Source organism: Haemaphysalis longicornis, unplaced genomic scaffold, assembly GCF_048455015.1.
Source record: "Haemaphysalis longicornis isolate Haplotype H1 unplaced genomic scaffold, Haemaphysalis longicornis Haplotype H1 scaffold_2, whole genome shotgun sequence".
Lineage (NCBI taxonomy): Eukaryota > Metazoa > Arthropoda > Arachnida > Ixodida > Ixodidae > Haemaphysalis > Haemaphysalis longicornis.
In genome coordinates, this window is record NW_027526295.1 from 39,987,903 (window position 1) to 40,010,055 (window position 22,153).

Consider the following 22,153-nt stretch of genomic DNA (forward strand, 5'->3'; position numbering starts at 1 on the left):
GAACGTCTCTGGCTTGGTCAGGCAAGCAACAGAACAACACGGGAAGACACAAGCGCATCGCCGCCAATTGCGAAAACAAATCCACACTGAAGCTCTGCGAGGCTTTTAGTTGCGATAGAAAACGAGCATAACTAACTAGAGTAGTTATATTTTTAGCCCAGCAGTACTTAAGCCAAACGCACAATAGACAGTACAAGCCTGTATATTAGAAAAAACTGAATGGACGGCATTTGTCCACACTCCTCTTTGTAAGCTGCTGGGTCACACGATCGAATTAAAGAGAAAACAACAAAAACACTCTGTTGTATTGATTCCTGCGCTAACTGAATTCGAGCTTGACGAATAAACGAATCGGCGGCATCGGTACGTTCCAGCCGTTATCTAGCGTAGCGTTTCACTGCCCTTACCGCGTCATACAACAGATGGCCACGGCCGTCTATTTCTGTGATCACGCCATAAACGATTAACATAGCAGCAGAGGATAGCGGGCTGGTAGTTATGGCCAGGAAGGTGATAACGGAACAAAGCCTGCGTTGAAGCAGAGAGCTCAACTATGTCACTAAAAGCGATTGAAATTAATAAATACATGGGTAAAAAAATTACGCCCACCTCCTCTCGCGTCAACCCTGGTGTGATGTGACGCTGAGGAGGTTTCAAGCGCAAGCGGAGAGCAACCGTCGACCGAAAGGCCGCCGGAGAGCGGCACACTGGTTATATGCGCAGCGCTCCCGAAGGAGAGGAGACCGTGGAGAGAGAGAGTGCCGCGGCTATGACGCAACACAATCCAACACAATCCACTTTATTCCAATCCAATCCAAATCCAAATCCAATCCAATCCAATCCAAGCCAGGCCAAGCCAAGCCAAGCCAATCCAATCGAATCCAATCCAATGGCCCTCGCGAGGGAGTGTTCGCTATTGGAGAGGAGAGTTGGAGAGTGGCTGCGGACAACAACAACGGACGCACGCGGACAACAACATCGGACGCACGCAGTAAGGACAGGGCCGCCGAAAAGAGATGCTCTCAGCGTCGCATCTAAAAATTGAGGTATGTTCTTCAGCTCAACATCCGCCTTTCGGTCGCATTTCATCAACGTTACTTGATCGCCTTGGGGGGTTGACGACAATATTGACCTGAAAAAATGTGTTTCTCCTGCCGGCCTCAGCTTCCGTCCGAAAGTTTTTAATAGATGCCAAATATTCTTGTCTTTTATGTGCAATATCTGATAGCTTGGTTGTAATCTTTATAAGCTAAGCGTCAAATTACACTTCATGTCGTCATAGCTATACGGGAATCACGTCACTCATTGGTTACGTTTTGCTTACGCAAAAGCAATGTTATTCAACTTGAATTAATGCATCGAGAATACGCCCATCGGGAGTAAACGTTCCTGCAGCCCTCCGCCGGTTTACTATTTTCCCCCTTGCTACGCCGGGAGTAAAGAAATGACTGACTGGTCCTAAACGCCGTCTTGCCGAGTGGGGCGCTACATAGTATGGGGCGTTTTCAGCCTTCCTGTTGCTACGAAATGTTTCAGCACATGACAGGCTTCTTTTTTTCGTCTCAGGCTCGGAAGTTGTCAACAACGTTATGCAAGAGATAGTAAGAAGTCGATCATAGGCAACTACTAAAAGCAACAAAAGGTTCATCAGCCCTCCACTCCGTGAAGGAGGTTGGGAAAAGAAGCTGTGTAAACCTGAGTTGTTGCATCTCTGCGCAGACCAAAACACGTTTGTTTGAATCACTTTTCATTGAATAAGTGAATGAAAGTTTCTACGAAATAAGGTCTATGCTAGGGGCCAAAATGGGGCTGTATATTTTCCTTCCGCAGAAGCCCATGTCTTCCTGTTGACAAAAATTACGTAATATTGATAACTTCACCGTGAATTGCGTGAACAAGAATAATAGATAATAAAGTAGCATAATAAGGTAGCCCCAGCGGCTGGTTATCACACAACAAATCTCGTGGGGGTTTTAAAAAAGAACCACAGCTGTTGTCTGCAACCATACTCCCTGCGTATTCGGCTATCTATTCAAGGCCGACGAGAATTCCGCAATGTTTGTAACTTCATGGTGACAACATTGCTAAAGACAAGTAAATGAAACCCGGTTCAATGATGGATTCGTTTAACGTCTAATCTACCCAGATTTCTTCAAAATAGCTACGTTCGTATTGATAGCTGATTGCAATTCAGCAACGTTTAAAACCTAACTGTGAAACAACTACTTATGACAGGTAAATCAAACACGGCATAATAATACAGCCCACGTAGCTGCCAATTTCAGTAAGATTTTTTTCATAATACGGACGTTAGAGTGAGAGCTACGGAGCATTTGCGAGGAACCGGAGACACATATTTTCGTGGCTTAGTGATCCGAAGACGGGCGGACATCAACCACCTTGAGAGGGTGGCTGTATACAGCTTCGCCGGAAAACCAACTTAAGGACGTCCCATACAAGTGCACGCGCTGTTCTGGTGTATCACACTCGCTCTCTTCTATTAGTTACACCTAATGATCGTTTATGAGAGTTTGAGGCACGTAGATTGAAACACTTCTTAGAGGGTACACGCATACAGCTCCACTTACAGAGAATGCGCAGAGTTGACAATATTTTGAGTTTCTTCAAGACATCGCAAATAATTTCTGAAGGAAATTTCTGAAAGGAAATCTCCGTATTGATTAAGAATGCCCATTCAGTGCGACACTCTCCAGTGAGAAGAAAGCGGCCATCTCTCCAACACAAAAGGAGCAGTACCATAAACCTGAGTTTTCAGGCGAAGCAAGTCAACTCTGCACATAGACGGTATTAGCTGACGTCACCGCCGGCGAGTGAGGAACTTCATGTCATAATCACGAACTCCCGGGTTGCCACCAAGTTATCAAAATATTTTTATATTTTACATGAGTACCATAATGAAGATTTGTCTTCCCACCTCATTAGGTTGGATGGAACAAGAAGGGGATATTGGATTTCCGTCGGGTGAGTAGTGCAAGATGTAACGCCTCACACACAACAAAGTGTATCCTAAACATGGCAACACAACGTATAAAAAGAAAGGTAACCGGTAAATAAATTAAATGGACACTGAAAAAAACGCGATATATTAGAAACCAACTGTGGCAAGGCATCAGCAGCGGGCTGCCAATATAAGGTTTGTTCGTTGACGGAGCGTACGTGGCAAAGTTAAACGAAATCGTTATTCCTAATGAGCTACTCCAAAAACGCCACAGAACAATGACGCCAGTTCTAAGCACTAACTAGAGCCCGCTGAAAAGCAGTTAGTTTAGATTCATACCTTCTGAATTGCTTAATGTCCCCAAACCAACTACCTGCAAAACAAATCATCATCATCATCATCATCATCACCAGCCTATCTACGCCCACTGCAGGGCAAAGGCCTCTCCCATTATTCTCCAACTGCCTCGGTCCTGTGCCAACTGTGACCAATTTATCCCCGCAAACTTCTTTATCTCATCTGCCCATCTAACTTTCTGCCGCCCCCTGCAACGCTTGCCTTCTCTAGGGATCCACTCTGTTACCCTTAATGACCAGCGGTTATCTTGCATTCGCATTACATGTCCTGCCCACGTCCAGTTCTTCTTATTATATTCTACTAATATGTCTTTAACACCAGTTTGCTCCCTGACCCACTCCGCTGTCTTCCTGTCCCTTAATGTTACACCTATCATTTTCCGCTCCATTGCCCGCTGAGTCGTTCTCAATTTAAGTAGAACCCTCTTAGTGAGCCTCCAAGTTTCTGCCCCGTAGGTGAGTACCGGTAAGATGCAGCTCTCATACACTTTCTTCTTCAGCGACAATGGTAGGCTGCTATTCATTATCTGAGAATGTCTGCCATATGCACCCCACCCCACAAATACGCCCTTACAAAAGAGGAACCAGCGGAAAGGATTCCGCACAAAAAAAGAAGGCACGCACTCGACCCCACTGGACTAAGAACAAGTGTATTGACACAAAACATCCCATTTATACGCTTTTTCCGTAAAAGCACACATTTTGAACAACGTGGGAAAACCAATTAGCAACCGAAACCAAAATATTGCAACCAAACGTCACGGACACGAGTCTTTATTTTAAATTTCCATAAACGCTTCGAACAGTTCACGCTGACGTACTGATTTCCCGCGACTTATTGTACTCGTGATTTGCAGCAATATTTTGAACCAAAATATTGCAATGTTTCAAAGTATGCTCATTAGGAGCTACACTGCCAAGTGGCTCTGAAGGCTTTTGCCTGTCTGACGAAAAGATTGTGTTTATTCCACGGGTGGCAGCCACAGCGTCGCCCTGAAAATTGAAGGCGAAGTAAACCAACTCTGAAAGCAGAGCCGATACTGAGGGTGCCATCGCCCCTGCTAGAGCCGTACATTAATGTCTTAGGCTCAACTCCATCGTGACCACGCAATGAACAAGACTTGCAGAATTTAAATTTAAGTCTCTTCATCAAGTTTTCTTTCCTTTCCGTCTCACTAGGTTGGGTGCCACCACAAGATAATGTACAATATTGGTCAGGTAAGTAATCAATCCAAAATAAATTATTTAACTATCATCACATTTTGCACGAAGGCTATCACTTTGCACACAAAACACCCAATTCTAGTAATGAGTGTGACGTTGATTACTTTTCTCTGTATTTATTTATTTGGCTAGGAGGTTTTTTTCACTATTCAGACGTGTACCAGTTCTTTATTAGAAAAGTGTTCCAATGACTTTAAACCACGTCTTTCAAAAAAGAAACAAAACTGCAAAAGCTATCATCTTGTACTCTAATGTTTCGAACAATGCCCATTAGGCAATGCACTGCCAATTTGCGCTGAAGGCTTTTGCGTGCCTGACGGGAAGGTTGTTTGTTCCGCGGATAGCAGCGATAGATTCGCTACAGAGGCGATGAGGTGAGCCGTACTGGAGGGCTGAGGATTTATTTTGGCCATATCGGGACACATAACGCGCACCAAAATCTCAAACAGACGGGCGTTTTCAGTTTTCGCCTCCATCAGAAAAGCGGCCGCGGCTTGGATGTCGAAGGCCGAAGTCCACCGTGACCACCCAAAGAAGAAAACTTGCTCTATAATAACTTGACTCTAGTTATAAAGATATCTCCCCTTTTCGTCTCACTAGGTTGGGTGCCACCACAACAGAACGTACAACATAAATCCGGTGAGTAATCAATCCAAAATAAATTATGTAACTAGCATCATATTTTTGCGCTATAGATATATTATATTTCGCGCCCAAAACACAGAATTCGGGTGCTGAGTGAGTGCTACGTTGAGGACTTTGTCCAGTATTTCATTATTTGACTTTTAAGATTTTTCAGTATCGAGACGTGTGCTATTTATCCACTAGAAAAGTGTTCAAGGACTATGGACAACTTGTTTCAAAAAAGTGACAAAACCGAAAAAAAAGAAACTATCATGCTGTAATCTTTCGAAGAAAACTCATTCAAAGTTTTACGCGACCAAATGGCGCTGAAAGCTTTTGCCTGTCTGACGGGAAGGTTGTTTATTCAACGGGTGGCAACATAACGTCTGACAATTGCAGGTGAAGTAACCGAACTTGGGAAGCACAGCGAATATTGAGAGTGGCATCGCCGCCTGCCAGCGCCGTACTTTCATGTCGTAGGCGGAACTAGATCGTGGCCACCCTGTCAACAAAACTTGCAAAATATGAAATTCATCGTAAAGTAGTTACCTTCACCATGCTTCTCTTTAGGTTGGGTGCCACCAGAAGAGCATTTTCCATATAGATCAGGTGAGTAATCCAAGTACTTTATGTTACTAGCATCATAACTTTGCCGTATAGCTATCTTCTATTTCGCGCACAAATGTCGGTATTCTGGTCCTGAGTGCTACGTTTATGGCGTTGCCCGGTATTTTCTTATTTGTCTTGTACATTTTTCACTATTGAGACGCGTGCAATTTGACTATTAGGAAATGTTACAAGGTCCTTGGGCCACTTGTCCTGAAAAAGAGAAACACGAAGAAAAGAACCGTTATCCCGCAGCTTACGCTCTCGGCACCAGAATACCTTACAGTACAAGTCTGATCGAAAGCCCACACTTTTTATCATTATGATGTGAGTAAAAAAATGGTGGAAGATCTTTCGATAACTGTAAAAAATTCTGAAATAACAAGTTGCTCGTCGGTCTTTTCCAACCATTCTTCCCCTGACACTGTTGTAAGAGCAGTTGGTACTTGGTATTCCACTCTCGCACACGGTTCTGTTCTTGTTCGAAATGGCGCTCCACCTTCCTTATGTTGCTTCCGTTCTTGCGATACCACTGGACGACTTCAACCCTCTACAGCATTATGTAGCTGCACCTCATCATGAACACATACGTGAATCAAATTAACGGTAAAATAAATCAACGGTTTGTACCTGACACGGGTACGGATGGAGTGGCATGCTCAGTTTAACTTATAATGGCGGGCATCAGATAGCGTAACTCCATCGGCTCCTGGGAGCACCCTTCCATCAATTGTAACCGGGCTTCATCAACTTGAAGGCCTCGCTATGTTCGTGGGGAGGGTGATAAATGGGCACACCATTCCCAACAGATTTAAAAAAAAAAAGGGTCGGGCAATCCTTCGAACTCTCCCGTTCGCAAGACGTTATACTGAAATGAACACCTTCACTTTTTGTGTTTATAGGATAGCTATACTATGGAGTTTATTCAGCTGAAGTTCCCACATGCAATTTGCTTCTTCGTTGAAGGTTTTGTATTGTCTCGAATGATGACGCGTATGGATGCTGAACGCAACCCGATCCGTCCCGTCAAAAAACTTTTGAAATACGTTCCCAATGATGAAAAACAAATTCAGAAAGGCTCTTCAAAAAAACAGAAAACTATTGAGGCGCTTGCATCCAACGTTGAGGAGCTACGTTTTATATTCTCCAGCCTAGAAAAAATGTGCCGAGCTTCGAAAACCAGTTGGCTGACCTATAGGATCCCAGCCGCCATAACAACGTACTAGTGTGTGTAATTGCTGAGGAGCCTGGAGAAACAACTGAGCATCTAACGCAAAGTATAGTTGAAGGGGTATTAAAAACGTGCTTGCTATTCAAATATCGCGTACAGAGCCCATGCACAGAAGTTGCAGGAGGCTGATTCCACAAGAGATTGAACATGAGGGTACACGCGCATTTTTTCCCCAATATTTTTGTGAGATATGCGCAAGCTAACAAAAGCTGCAACCCGTTTTGATTTAGCACGCATACTTCGCCCGTAAAGAAGTTGAAAAGGCGGCACAGGTGACGCGCGGTATCCCACGGCTGCAGTTTTTAGGGGCGCAGCCCCTTAGGCGCTGGGGCTGTTGTCTCCTGTCATCGTAATTGTCGTCTCATCAAGTCACGGTACTAAAACACCGGGAAATTAGTCCATGCCTCGCGGTAGAACACAACGCATACTAAAAAAACACCTGAACACTCGTTTACACCTCGCGCTGGAGCGCTTCGTGCTTCAAAGTAAAGAGAATTTTACAGCAAAGCTGTATACCTCTACCGCCCAACGGTTTCATCTCCGGTGCAAAAAAATGCCAAGTCGCCAAGAATACACTTATACACTGCTTGCTTCGCCCCTCTCGAGTTGTTACGTTAAAGTAGATGGCCAGGAATTTTTGTGATACTAAAACGCAAAAAATAAGACAAGAAATGGTGGAGCTTGCACTAATGGCGCAAGGCTGGAGAAACAGCACAGCTGGGGCTCGAACTAGCTTATTTCTTCCGTGGATCCGCTGTCAGTGGGCGGACACACTGAAACAGCCTTGTAATACCCGGCGAAAATTGGCCTCACCCCTGAGCCTAGCCTGATAAGAACATCGCAAAACATCGCAACGCCAAATAAAACCTAGAAACACGTAGCACCCCTGGAAGAAGCACGGTGAACCCCGAGCGTCGTTGGATTTTTTTTTTCATATTTGTGAATGCGCACATGTCAAAGTCTAGTTCTCTCAAATTTGAAAGCCAACACTACACCAAAATGACAAACAGCAGAAACAACCTTCACGTTCTACAGCGAACAAAAGTTTGGGAAAAAAAGCAGGAAATCGTACCAGACGCAAGAATTTTGTTTACTTTGATGCCCCCTATCCTCGTATTTGCAATTGTTACCAATTGGTAACTATATGGGTAATGTTCGCCACACAGATTTACACATGTATTTAAAATACCGCTCTTCTATAAAACATATAAACACGCGCCAAAAAGATTGACTGCTGTGCTTTTTTTTTCGTAACTTTAAAAATTAAAATGGGTAAAAATCCGTGCTTGATTTTCCCGAAAATTAGGGAAACGACAATCCGCAAAGAGTGCCAACAACAATGTTAAAAATATGGCGCAATATTGTGTTTGTACCGAAGTTTTAGGCGGCTGTAATTACGCGTTCAGGAAACGTCTCCGTCCCGTGCGCTCCACTACAGCCGCTGCTCTTCTGGCGTGACACTTCGATTAGGAAGTGCCTGTTTATATTTTGCGACACTACCAGAGACTTTGAAACATTTTACTTCATTCTATGGAAGAGAAATCCGCGTTATAAACGCTTTTACTGGCGACGGTTTAGTGAATACACAATAGAACTGCTACACCTGTGGGGAAGACCTACTATAAAGCGCGCCTTTGCGGTCGTGACTTCTCTTTTAGCAAAATAAAATAGCAGAGTAACGAAACAAAGAAGTTCCTTGGTCTGTCAACTGCCGTACCTGACCACGAGCCGGCCACTTGTTAAATAGGGAGTTCTTGTTTCAAAATTGGGCTGTGGGTTACACAGTAAAAACAAGTAGGAGCTGCATTTGGTTTCTATTTGGGAAAAACAGAAACAGTTACCAAGACACGCTTATAGAGTGCAAAAGCCCCCTGTGCAATTCAGGTATAACTTTCCGGTCACAGCAGCAGTGAACTGTTTGTAGATGTGAGCGTTTTGGCATGAAGGCATTTATTAAAGGCAAATAACGCGGACACCTGGTAATTTGCTGGATAACGTGGCTCCGATTCCAAAGAATTTCTTTTCTATTGAAGCCTCTCAGAAGACATGATCGTAGCCCTAAAATAAAGGGATATGCTTATAAAATTTTCGTTACAACTTGGACGTTCGCACATGCAAATACAGCACGCCGAAGTTCTTCTAAGATGAAAATAAAAGGTGCCCGTTGCAACTGTGATATTTATCCGAAGAATAGACATGACTGACTTTGTAAAGACAACAAAAGGGGTTTTTAACAGCTCAACCTGTTAGGTGTTTTATTGCAACCGGCTTTTCACACACCTTCACGAAAACTTCAAGCAATCGCATCTCCCAGAATGGCCCCGTCACAGACGCTGCTACCAACTTGGTTACCCATGCACATTAGCTTGCCACCTTATCGCTTATTTAAATAGTCGGAGTACCTGCACCAACCGCGAAGACAGATGTCATTTCTTGCTGGAGCGCTCAACATGCGTCGCCTGCGGAAATGCGTCCGTTGAAAAAGGCCATGAGTTTTTCACAAAAAGTTACAATTAGGAGGTCAATGTACCCGTCTGTTGCACCTTCCCGACACTGGTTCAGTTACGGCACTCGTCGCACCAAGAAGATGCTGTCTTGTTGCCTTTTAAATGCAGAGCATTTCTTAGCCTGGCCTGTTCCTGCGTCGGACGGTGTCAACAGCTCCGCGTCCGCAGCAGGTGCGCCTCTCCTTCCCTCCTCTCTCTCAACAGCAGCTGCCGAACGCATGCGTCGTAGTCAGCCCGTTCGCTCTCCCGTACTGCTCTCCCTCTACTGCGCGCGCTGCAAATATAGCGGCTAGCGGTCGCTCGTGTTTCAGTCACTGCGTTGCTCCTTCCTTCCTTGGTTGACGCTCGTGCCCACGTTTACTCGTGTCTGCTACTCCAGCATCACGGAAGAAGCGATGGAAGCAACACTGCCTTCAATCAGTACTGAGGCCCCAATGCTCTGCATTTACTCGTGTTCCCCTCGCGGGAAGGCGCGGGAATTTTTTCTTTGTTTTTTGCTGAAAGAAAGTTGCTCCCCCAAGAGCACGTTTTTGGCGGGTCTTCCCAACAGTCGTGGCTGAGCTAGGCCTTATTACTTGAATCATCCCTAATAATAAAGGATTCAAAACACTTATTTCGTTTTCAGAAAGACGTAAAAGGTTCAGTAGTCTCTGGTGCGGCAGCAGAATGCGTAACGACACTCATTTATCAAAGTGCAAAGTCAGAAAAGCAGTAGCAGTAGCGGAGTTCAAGGCACGGTCATGAGTCTCAAACGCGTGATTTCAGCCGCTTTTAACTTCTGTACAAACAATATAATGCCACACGTTTTTCAGTAGTAACGTTGGTCTTCTTGAGGAGTCTCGTTTCACTAATTTTAAAGATGGAGAGCCGGTTTTTCTAATTTTGATTTTTAAAGTTACGAAATGTTAGAAAGAAGCGCAGCAGTCAACCTTTTTTACCGATATTTGTTTTTTTCTAGATGAGCGGTATTTTAGAAATATGTCGAGAAATATGCCGCTGACGTTACCTATCATTTACAAGGTGGTCGGCATTGCAGATACGAAGATATGAGGCATCAAAGTAAGCTAAAGTCTAGCGTCAGGTCCAATTTCACGAATTGTTTATTATTTTTTGCTCATTGAAGAACACAAAATTTGCTTTTAACTTTTTGTAATTTTGATGTAGTGTTTGCGCAGTTCAAGCGCGGTTGCAGCGTGGTTCACGAAGATGTAGAATTTGTTTTCGAACAATTTTCATGGAGAACTGTTACACCTTACCATGCGAAAAAGCCCAAATTTGGAAAACTCGGCTGACGCCGGAAACCGCAGGTCGCCCGGGCCATCTTTGCAAATTTTTTCTTTCTGATATACGCATTCTAGAGAAAACCAAATTCGGTTGTGGAAGATCTGTCAGCAACTACGAGGACAAAAAAATGAATATTAGAATAGTGCGGCCGACGTAAGAAAAGCGCGTGGAAAAGCAACGCTTGTTTACGAGAACATCAGAAATAATGATGTTTTATTTTGGGTAACATGAAGATCACAGGTGCACGACATTTGTGTGTGATCACGACGACAACGAAAGCTCTAATAAATGAACCGAACCTATCTTCGGTACTGCCGCGGTAAGATCTCGTGGACATGCGCACACGTCTTGATCACAAATACAGCATACGCATTGTTCGCTATAGGAGTGACTTGCTAAAGGCCGAAAACACAACTACCGCACATATTAGAGTTTTATTGACCGCCTTGAATGGTCCGCACTAGTGTCACTAGATAAGCTACAGAGTACCGTCACTAAGGCACTCAAGTGAGTGACGGCGGCCATTTTGGTGTTCATCAATGTTGCCAGATTGCCGCGTCTGAGGCCTCACCACTCACTTTGCCGAGGTCATTTGAAAACAAAACTGCCGAAGACGCGCCAACACGGTATCTTCGGACAGAATCCTGCAACTTAAGTGCTGCGAAGCGCGTTATCTTTGATGGACATTCGGAACCAGGCCAGTCGCGCGCAGCCGCAGAGCATGTTGGACGAGCTGAGACTGTCACAGTTGACCGACATAAAACTCATGACAATAAAACGGCAGTGCCCATGAACCGCCGCAAGGTAATCAAATGTCACGTGGTGGCACGGAACAATAGTAGAAAAAAGTGCCGATACTCTGTAACCTTATGTAGTGAGAATAATGCGCTCCTCTCCCAGAGGACCGCTCAGCATAGCCGGAGCGGAAGCAGTCAATGCCGCTCGCGGCCAAGCGCGTCACGGTTGCACAATGGCGCCCCCGCTTGCTGTCGGAGTAGAGCGGACCGTCAAAATGGGCACGTAAATCTCTCTATTGTAATTTTGACGGAGGAGTGACTGAACGATGCCGTGCGGAGCTGAAAATTTGCTTCTGACACAACTGCTACTCAATGTTTTGATGTTACAGTGCTGGACACCGTAGCGGCGACATATTAATAGCTGTATCCGGTAACCATTATAAATGTGAGTGCGTAGTAAACTTAACTGAATGCACATAATTTTTGTGTTAACTATGCCTCTTTTTGTGAGCTTGGAGTGAGCCGAATGAAAAGGCAACAGGCCCTTGTCTGCTCTCGGTTGATTAGCCCAGCATACATGCCGCTCAGAGAGCATCAGTTTAATATCAAGGAACTATAGCACCTTGTCCGGATTCTCATGAGGTAAGACCAAAGGACTAAAACACTAAATAGAGCTAACAGCTTCAAAATAGCCATCGGAAAATTGGCAACAGTGTTGTCAAAGATTACACAAAAGCGTCAATGTATCTACAAATCTTTACAACATGCACATCATCTAAGCGGTCTGCAAGACACCTTTCCAAGTGGGCAAAAAACAGGTTGCTTAAAACAGGAGCCCAACATGAACCAAAACACACTCACTGCTTTTGAATATAAAATTTCCCATCCCATTCAGCAACAGTTGACCTCAAATAAAAATTTAGTAACTCAAGGAACCCTTTAACTGCGACCAAAGCCACATTAAGGAAACTCACCGAGCCAAACCGATCAATGCGAGAAAACACTTGTCACTATTTAGCATCAAAAAATCAATAATTTCTTGAGAATTCCTTATCATGAACGGGTCATCAATAGCTAAAAGGTTCAGTTTTTCTTGAAGGAACAGGGCCACTGTTTTTGGCCATGTGCCATTTTCCGCAATTATAATTCTGAACGGGCAATCCACTTTGTGGCTTTTTGCAGTAAACATATCTTCAAGAGAGCCCGACCTCACCTTTTCTATGCTTTTTGCTACACGACTGAGATTTATTCTGTTGCATAATTTGAGACCCTCTGATCTGAGTTTCCTAATGGACACCTTCTTGCGCCATCGCAAAACTGAATTAATAGCCTAGAATCCAACGGGAATGCAAGGTTTCCGCTGAAAGTTGCCTAGAATACAACAGGAATGTGCGACCCGGAGCGTAAGTTTCCCGAACGTTCGCGTCCGGCTGGTCGCTCCCCAAACCTCGTTCCTCGTGCTCAGCGTGCCACCAGCGTCTTCTTCATCTTCATTTCTATTCCCCTCGTGATCTGGTTTCTCACCACCGCCCTTGCACTTTTTCCTCGTTGCTTCTATGTGCAGACCACCGTCGCATTGCCCAACGCCTCCTTTCACCTTTGTTGAAATTATCTTGCCTGGTGTGGAATGCTTTGAGAGATGTTGATAATTCAGAACAGCGAGCAGAAGTGAGTGCGTCGCAAAATAAGACGCCATATTAGATATTTTCGGCGTCTCAGTATCCCTGGCGAAGACACTACCAACACCAAGTGCACAGAACCTGTAGCCCGCGCGGAGCTGGGGCTTGTCGTGGCGCTGTTCACCCAATCGCAGCCCCGGTCGGCTATTCGGACGCGGTGCGAGGAGGCCAGCGGTATCTAGTTTGCAATAACTAGAACTTGCAATGAGTGCGGAGGGTTCAACCACTTCACTTGAGCTTGCAAATTGGCGCTACCTTCACGGAAATTTGCAAGAAGAAAGAACTACGGCAACTCTGCGCAGACGCCGACGATTTTTTTCTTTAAACGTTAACAGTGAACACGGTCAACAGCACTGACTACTATTAGCTATTTTAGCTATTGATGACCTTTTTGGGTACTCCCTCCCTACACGGGGGATTTTCCGAACAGCCGTACAGCTCCTGCGGCTCGCGGAGGGTGTGGATCAGCCGCACACAATGCAATCTCGCGGCGGCAACCTTCTGCTCCACTCATCCCCATTACACGCCGGCATCACTGTCTGTGAGGTGGTTCTGCTCGTTAGGCGGGGATCCCTGCTGTAGCACGGATGAGCCACTCTGACGTCCCGGCCCTTTTGCTAAAATCACGTGACCTGTTAGGTCACCCTTCGTTCCTATATCTACTCCGTTGCAACCGTAATAAACGGTTTCCTCACGCGACTACCGGTCCGCTTACATGGTGGCAGCGGTGCCCAGTCGAAATTACCACGCCGCCAGCCCCCCTGCCGTCAGCGATGTTGCCGCCACCAAAGCCCCTGGATACATCGGGCAACGCCTGACATGGATGGCAAACTTGGAAAAGTGAGTTCAGGCTATTTTCCACTGCTACCCAGTTGACGAAGCAAGCCAAAGACGTGCAAGCAGCCACGTTGCTAGTGGTCATTGGTGAAGAAGCAAGGAAGGTATACAGCACCTTCACGTTTGAAGCAGAGGAGGACAAAAATAACATAGACGTCAAAATTGCTAAATTTAAAGAGTTCTACTAGCCGGAAACGAACTTGACATATCATGAATTCCGATTTGGGTCAAGAACCCAAAGGGAAGCCGAACCTTTCAATGAGTGGCTCACAGAACTACGCATTATGCCAGAAACTGTGAATTTGGGGCAGTACAAGAGAGGATGCTGCGCAGCCGCGTTATTCTGGTAATTCGGGACAAGGGCCTGCAGCAGAGATTGATTGCTGAGAACCCATCGTACCAAAAAACTATCGATATCTGCCGCACGCAAGAGCAAGGGAAACAGCAGTTTCGCGAAATCAGCGAAGCCGCTGAGACTGCGCACGGCATGGCAGTTAACGCAGTTGCAAAGAAAGGCGATGCCTGCGGCAGCTGCGGCTATCGCACACACCAGGGCGAAAGGTGCCCCGCCACTGGCGGAACTTGCAATAAGTGCGGAGGGTTCAACCACTTCACTCGAGCTTGCAAATTGGCGCTACTTTCACGGAAATTTGCAAAAAGAAAGAACTACGGCAACTCTGCGCAGACGCCGATGATTTTTTTCTTCAAACGTTAACAGTGAACACGGTGAGCAGCCTAGACTACTGGAGCGCGACGGTAAACATTGAAAAAACAACCAATGATGTGCAAATTAAACACGGCGGAAATTGCTCCTTCATTTCAAGGAGGGACACCGAAAAGTTGCCGGATCTACTAGAGAAGGCTTGCGAGGTTGCGCTTTCTTTTTCGGCCAAAAATCAACATACCAAGCTAAGGGGCCGGTGACGTCAGAGTGACTCAGCCGTACTACGTCTCCGCTTTCTTAGGGAAGCAAATAATTACAATTGTCTTTCAGGTCCTTCTCGCAGATGCTCGCGAGTGCGTCGAAGTTCCTGACCGTCTTCCGTTTTCACCACCAAGGATAGCGGCGTCTCAGCTGGCCGCAGAAAGACCGCAGGTGTCCAGGTCTTTTCGTGGGTGTCGTATGCAGTCACTCGTTGCCCAGGTGACAGAGGAGGTAGGTTCCTGGAGCCGCGGTTGTAGTAGATCCTCTAGCGTTGGCGGACCTCCTGTAGGCGGTTGTGAACGGCTCGGTTAGGCATGACCTCCGGCACCAGGTTTCTTGTGGGTACGGGCAGCAGGGTCCTCGTCTGCCTTCCCATCAGTCTCTGCACTGTGGGCTTCAAAACAGCATCGGGATGTGTATTACGCCATTCGAGCAGAGCCATGTGGAAGTCGGGCCTTTCAAGGGAGCACTTCTTTAGTAGCTTTTTTGCCTCTTGCACTCCCCTCTCCGTCATCCCATTTGAGCGTGGATGATACGGGATAGACGTTACGTGGGTAACACCAAGTCCATGTAAAAATACTTTGAATTCGGTGCTGTTGAATGGCGGCCCGTTATCGCTACACAGTTTAAGTGGTAATCCATGCACTGCAAAAATCTCGACGCACCACGACTTAAGCAGGTTGGCAGTGGTATGGCGAAATTCCTTTATTTTGAAAAATAAGGAACAGAAGTCAACAATAATAGCAAGCAAACTGTCGGCCCTCGTAAAAGATTAGGTCCATTCCTACAGCCTCCCAGGGTAAAGTTGGAACCTCATGGCTCAAAAGCGGCATTTTTGCGTTTCGTGGCTGATGCTTTGGGCATATTACGCAGTTTCGGCACAATTGTCCTATGTCGCTCGCCATGCAGTGCCAGAACATGACACTTCGCAGCTTTTCACCCTAAGCAGCTTTCCCACTCTCGGTCGACGCAAGCCAATTAGGAGTAGGTGCAGTTCTCATGCAAGACGGCCGCCCTGTCGCTTTTTCGTCCCGGTCGCTCACAGATGCGCAGCAAAGCAACTGGCAAATCGAGAGAGACATTGATTGATTGATTGTAGGGTTTAACTCGCCGACGCCACGCAGGCGATGAGGGGCGCCGTAGTGGAAAGCTCCGGATTATTTTCACCACCCAGGGATCTTTATCGTGCGCCGAAATCTCGTACACACGGGCGTTTTTGCTTTTCGCCTCCATGAGAAAAGTGGCCGCCGCGGCCGGGAATCGAACCCACGACCTCGTGTTCAGTAGCGCAACGCCTTAGCCACTGAGCCACCGCGGCGGGTCGAGAAAGAAGTGCTGGCGATAGTGCATGGTTGCACTAAGTTTCATGACTACGTGTTTGGCCAGGCAGAGGTGATTCTAGAGACTCACCACAGGCCCTTGGTACCGATACTTAACAACCCGCTGCATCAGTGACCCCTGCGCTTGCAGCGAATGAGGCTGAACTTGCAGCGCTACCCGATCAAACTGGTGTACAAGCCAGACCAAGATCTTTTTATTGCGGATGCTTTATCGCGTTTTCCGAGCACAGTGAGCATGCGTGAGTAAATGGAGCAGTTTCAAGTCAATGTGCTAGAATTTTTTTCTGCCTCGGAACCCCGTCTGAAAAGCATTCTTGCAGCCACAAACAACGAACCCGTGCTTCTCATGCTGCAGGAATATGCGGTGACCAGTTGGCCTGACAGCAAACATGAGGTTCCAGAAGCCATCCGCACCTACTGGTCTTATAAGGAGGCGATACACGCACAAGACGGTCTTCTGTTTCGCAGCAACAATGTAATCGTACCACGCTCGATGAAAAACGAAATATCGGCTCTTCTGCATGTCGCACATCTTGGAGCCGAGAAGATGAAGGCTCTGGCGCGAAGCATTATATTTTGACCCTGAATGGCGAGCGACATAGAACAATTGTGCCGAAACTGCGAAATATGCCAAAATCATCAGCCACGAAATGCAAAGATGCCGCTGTTGAGCCTTGATGTTCTAACCTTACCTTGGGAGGCTGTAGGAATGGACCTATTGTTTTACGAGGGCCGACAGTTTGCTTGCTATTATAGTTGACTTCTAATTCTTCTTTTTCGAAATAAAGGAATTTCGCCATACCACTGGCCATGGAGGAATAAAATTGTTAGGGGGGAGCACGACGTCAGGCGGCCCAGCTTTGGCAAGCCAACCTCCCCTGACGCCGCATTCTCCTACCCTCGGGCTACTCCCGCGCAATGCATTATGGAAGATGCATCACTCTCAGGCCCGCGGTAGCATTTAGTGGCTCCGGCTGGCTGCCGGTGGAGGTGGAGGTGAGTGGCGTTGCCGAAGGCGCCGTACGAGATTTTTTGCCAGCGTTGCGCTCCAACCCTCGTATCGTGGAAGTACTGTCGCTGTTCAAAGAGACACGATACGTAGATCCCATGCTCAGGGAGCACCTTCACGAGCTGCGAGCCGAATTTGATGCTCACCGCTGGAACCACGGCCGGGTACGCTCGAACGCACCGCTGTGACCATTCACAAGCGAGCGGCCTACGGGTGCGTGGTGTTTGCCAGGTGTGCTTTGACGATTGCGTTTCGAATTTTGCTGGGAGTTATCGCGCCACCTTCCCATTACACCATAGCGCTGTAACGAGTGTCCCATCAGCTCAGAGGTGGTGCGAAAAGCTTTGGTTTCGCTCGCGTGCGTTTTTGCATACATTCGCTTTATCGGTGCTCCGGCATGGTGGCACGTTGTACAGCGGTGAACTGAAGTAAACGGACCACGGGAGCGGTGGCCAAAACTAATCGCTTCGACATGTGGTTGCGCGGCGCCTGCTGTCGAGACCGCGCACAGCGCAGGCGCAGCCTACCAGTACAGCCCACATGCCGCTATCGCTAGCTTCTTCGCGACTGCTTCTTGCTTCGATAAATCAGCGCCAGGGGAATCACACTGCGCAGTTAAGGGAACACTGCCGGGGACCGCCCTATGACTGAAAACTATGCGACTCACCTGATATGCGATAATGGTGCTACGCTGCCACACATAGCGGGCTGTGGCTGCGTTGGGCCCGTAGCCTTTTTTAAATTCAGCGCATTTCTTTAACTTACGATGTCACCCGTTCTTAGCGTCCGCAGTTGTCCGCATCGCTCGCACGTGCGCCCTGTCGGCGCGATCGTGGCGTGATAAAGGCGGTTGTCGGCGAGGCTGGAACGCGCTCATCGCCGCCTATCTCGTCAGCCCCGCTCCTGCTTGCCTACTCTCCGCTCGCATCGCGCGCTCTCTCCGCGGCCGGTTCGCACCCAACAGGTGGGGGCGCGCGCGTCGCGGGATCAACAACATCTGTGGCGGGATCGTGACGTCAGCATCGCGCGCGCGTGGCGCGATCGTGGCGTGATAAAGGCGGTTGTCGGCGAGGCTGGAACGCGCTCATCGCCGCGCTATCTCGTCAGCCCCGCTCCTCCTTGCCTACTCTCCGCTCGCATCGCGCGCTCTCTACGCGGCCGGTTCGCACCCAACAGGTGGGGGCGCGCGCGTCGCGGGATCAAAAACATCTGTTGCGGGATCGTGACGTCAGCATCGCGCGCGCGCGTGGCGCGATCGTGGCGTGATAAAGGCGGCTGTCGGCGAGGCTGGAACGCACTCATCGCCGCGCTTTCTCGTCAGCAGTTGCCACAAGTGCAACAACATTAAAATAACGCAAACTACTTAACGTCGTGCGCCCCCGGAAATGTTCTGCATTTGATCGTGCCCCTCGCGAGGGGGATGTTTCTTCCATCAGGAAAACGGCTACCGCTGGCGGGAATCGAACCCGCGCCCTCGGGCACAGCATTTCTTCCACCCGTCGTTTTATTCTTCGGTATCACAAGGCCGAAGCAGGAAAGCATTTCAGTAAATACATGCGAAAGAAGTGACCAACCAGCGTGCACGCTTTCTCTTAGCTCAACATAGTGTACGGGCTATTTTGCTTGCTTTGATGTGTTTGCGCCTGATGCAGGGAAAACTTGTGCCCTACTGAAACAGGCTTCCGCCAGTAAATCTAGTTGAAAAATGTAGTTTGCATGTGTTTCGATAGTCACTGGGTATTCAAGGCGTGGTTCAATGGCTTCTGATATCACATTATAGTTTTTGAACATTCAATGTATGTTTCGGTGCCTCGAACTTGAAGAAATTGCGAAACAGAATTATCCCGAGCAATTGCGAAATGGCACATATGCTGCATACGACAAACAAAGTTTCATAAGGCAATGCAGTACATACCTAAACACAGCAGTATTTTTCAAAACCTTAGCATGTAAGCTCAGCACCAATAATATTTCGAGTACGCTGATATTCTCGGGAGGCTCTAATTTAGCATCTATCCTAAAAACCGACAAAGATAGTGTTTTGCCTCTTTTTCTTCGACTGCGCAGTTATTTTTTTCAGTTTCATTTTCTCCTTCAATAGAGGACGTGTGGGGGGGGGGTGCAAAAAATGAAGCTACAAGCACGAGATAATCACCAGTGCGCCAACTCTGCCGGTGGAGCCGCGTTGCTTCCGATTGCGGGAGCATGCTGTTTCCACGGGTGTGTTTACCAACAGACAGCAGAAGGGCAGCGCGGTTCCCCTCGCGTCAATTTATCGGAGAGTGAGACAATCGCGAAGAAGCTAGCGATAGCGGCATGTGTGCTGTACCGGTAGGCCGCGCCTGCGCGGTGCGCGGTCTCGACAGCCGGCGCCGCGCAACCAGACGGCGCAGCGATTAGTTTTGGACACCGCTCCCGTGGTCCGTTTACTTCAGCTCACGGCTGTACGTGCCGCGATTGTCGTGACGTCGTCTTGTTGCATTGCTCTCGCCTTCAGTGCACTGGAGAACAAAAGGTGCAGAACCACTGATGTTGGGTGCGGGCGCGGGAAGAACAAATCATTTTCCGCCTCGCGTCGCAGGCAGAACGCAGGCTGGTTGTCCGAGTAGTGCTCAATCCGTGCGATAGGTGTATGGGTAACGAACGCTGAATTACGCCTGGAAGGTGAAAAGATAAAATGACCAGAACCAAGGAAGAGAGGTGTGTTGTGTGAAATAAAATGTGAGGGACGGATGTCGTACTACATCTCCACTTTTCACTGTGGCGGAACACGACACTTCGGCTGCGGCGCACTTCGACGGATCCCAGAGCTCAATAAACCAAGATGTTTTCTGTCTCTCCCGGCTGAACACTTTGCCTGCACGATCAGCCGGTGGAAGTTTAGGGTTGCAGGCAGCGCTGCGCGCAACGCCCGGACGGGGACTCGTCGCCGAAACCCAAATACCCGGACGGCCCGGCAACGAAACGGAACGACGGAGCATTGCGCGGGCAGGCGGGCGGCCACGTGAGGCACAAAGAACTACCGCTTGCCTATCACGTGAGGTGGGGCATCTCCGATCAGTTTTTTCTTTTTAGTTTTTATGACTAGTCTTCACGATAGTCACGTGACGCTCCCTCCTAAACTTTTTTTTTCCTCCACGCTACTGCCAACCTGCTTAAGTGGTGGTGCGCCGAGACTTTTGCTGTGCATGGATTACCGCTTAAACTGTGTAGCGATAACGGGCCGTCATTCAACAGCACCGAATTCAAAGTGATGTTACATAAACTGAAGTGTTATCTACGTAACGTCAAGCCCGTATCATCCACGCTCAAATGGGATGACGGAGAGGGGAGTGCAAGAAGCAAAAAAACTACTAAAAAAGTGCTCTCTTAAAACGCCCGACTTCCACATGGATCTGCTCGAATGGCGTAATACACATCGCGATGCTGTTTTGAAGTCCCCAGTGCAGAGACTGATGGGAAGGCAGACGAGGACCCTGCTGCCCGTACCCACAAGCCACCTGGTGCCGGAGGTCATGCCCAACCGAGCCGTTCACAACCGCCTACAGGAGGTCCGCCAACGCTAGAGGATCTACTACAACCACGGCTCCAGGAACCTGCCTCCTCTGTCACCTGGGCAACGAGTGACTGCATACGACACCCACGAAAAGACCTCGACACCTGCGGTCTTTCGGTCTTTCTGCGGCCAGCTGAGACGCCGCGATCCTTGCTGGTGAAAACGGAAGAGGGTCAGGAACTTCGACGCACTCGTGAGCATCTGCGAGAAGCACCTCCGCCACTTCGCGAAGAAAGTCCTCCTGCCACTCCCGCTGAGTCCGAGCAACAAGACGCTTCCTGGCCCTCTCAAGAGTTACGCAGAAGCACAAGGGCACGCAGGGAGCCCTGCCGCTACCCCCAACCTGAAAGACAATTGTAATTATTTGCTTCCTTAAGAAAGGGGAGATGTAGCACGGCTGAGTGACTCTGACGTAACCGTCCCTTTTGCTAACATCACGTGACCTGTTACATCACCCTTCGTTCCTATATCTACTCCGTTGCAACCTTAATAACCGTTGTTCGTCACCCGACTGCCGGCCCGCTTACACCTGCCACATGTGACGAGATGTCCTTCGACGCTACTCGGTTCATCCTGGCCCGGAAAGTAACGGCGATGCACCCACACCCAGCAGTCATTAACGCCCACGCCCCACTAGTTCTGACTGAATGCATCAGCTAGGACGTGCGCGCAATCCTTCCACGCATGCGGCTGAACTGCCACAACGTAGCAGCCCGCCTTCACCGGCAGGGCTGATGGGTGATCCCCCCATGCGGCGGCTGCCCTGAACACGAAACGTTGGAGCACCTGCTCAGCGCCTGCCATAAGTACGACACGCCTATGACAAACTCCGGGCGGAAATGCAGTGACTTGTAGTGCCAAGTGGCACCCCGAGGGATACGCGATACTCCGCTGTTCCGGACGCTTTCTTTGGGTAGTCTACTGGCGCATTTTAGGCTAACTGGAGAACACGGATCCGGCACCGCGGCTGTAGCCTCGCACCTGCCTGCCGGCCTTGGGCGATTGCTTTAGCAATAGCTTCGATCTCAGCTTCTCCCTCTATCGTTGTTTTTCTGTGTCCTTTCCCTCTCATTTATACCATTTCACTACCCGCTCCTTATTCCCCAGGCAGGATTTTGTGCAGCTAACTTCAAATTGAGTTTAACAATATCGCCGCCCCTGTTCTTTTCGTAACTCCTTTTCTCGAATAACTACTACTTTCCCGGTACTGTGGGTGCACTACACAGACGAAAGCTTTATCCGGTGTGAAATTAAACCCAGCCACGGACATGACAGGATT

At 48.0% G+C, this 22,153-nt stretch overlaps 1 pseudogene; it reads left to right on the forward strand.

Moving 5' to 3' along the window:
- Nucleotides 1-13,922: 13,922 nt before the first annotated feature.
- Nucleotides 13,923-21,234, forward strand: LOC144167916 (uncharacterized; annotated as a pseudogene).
- Nucleotides 21,235-22,153: the final 919 nt, after the last annotated feature.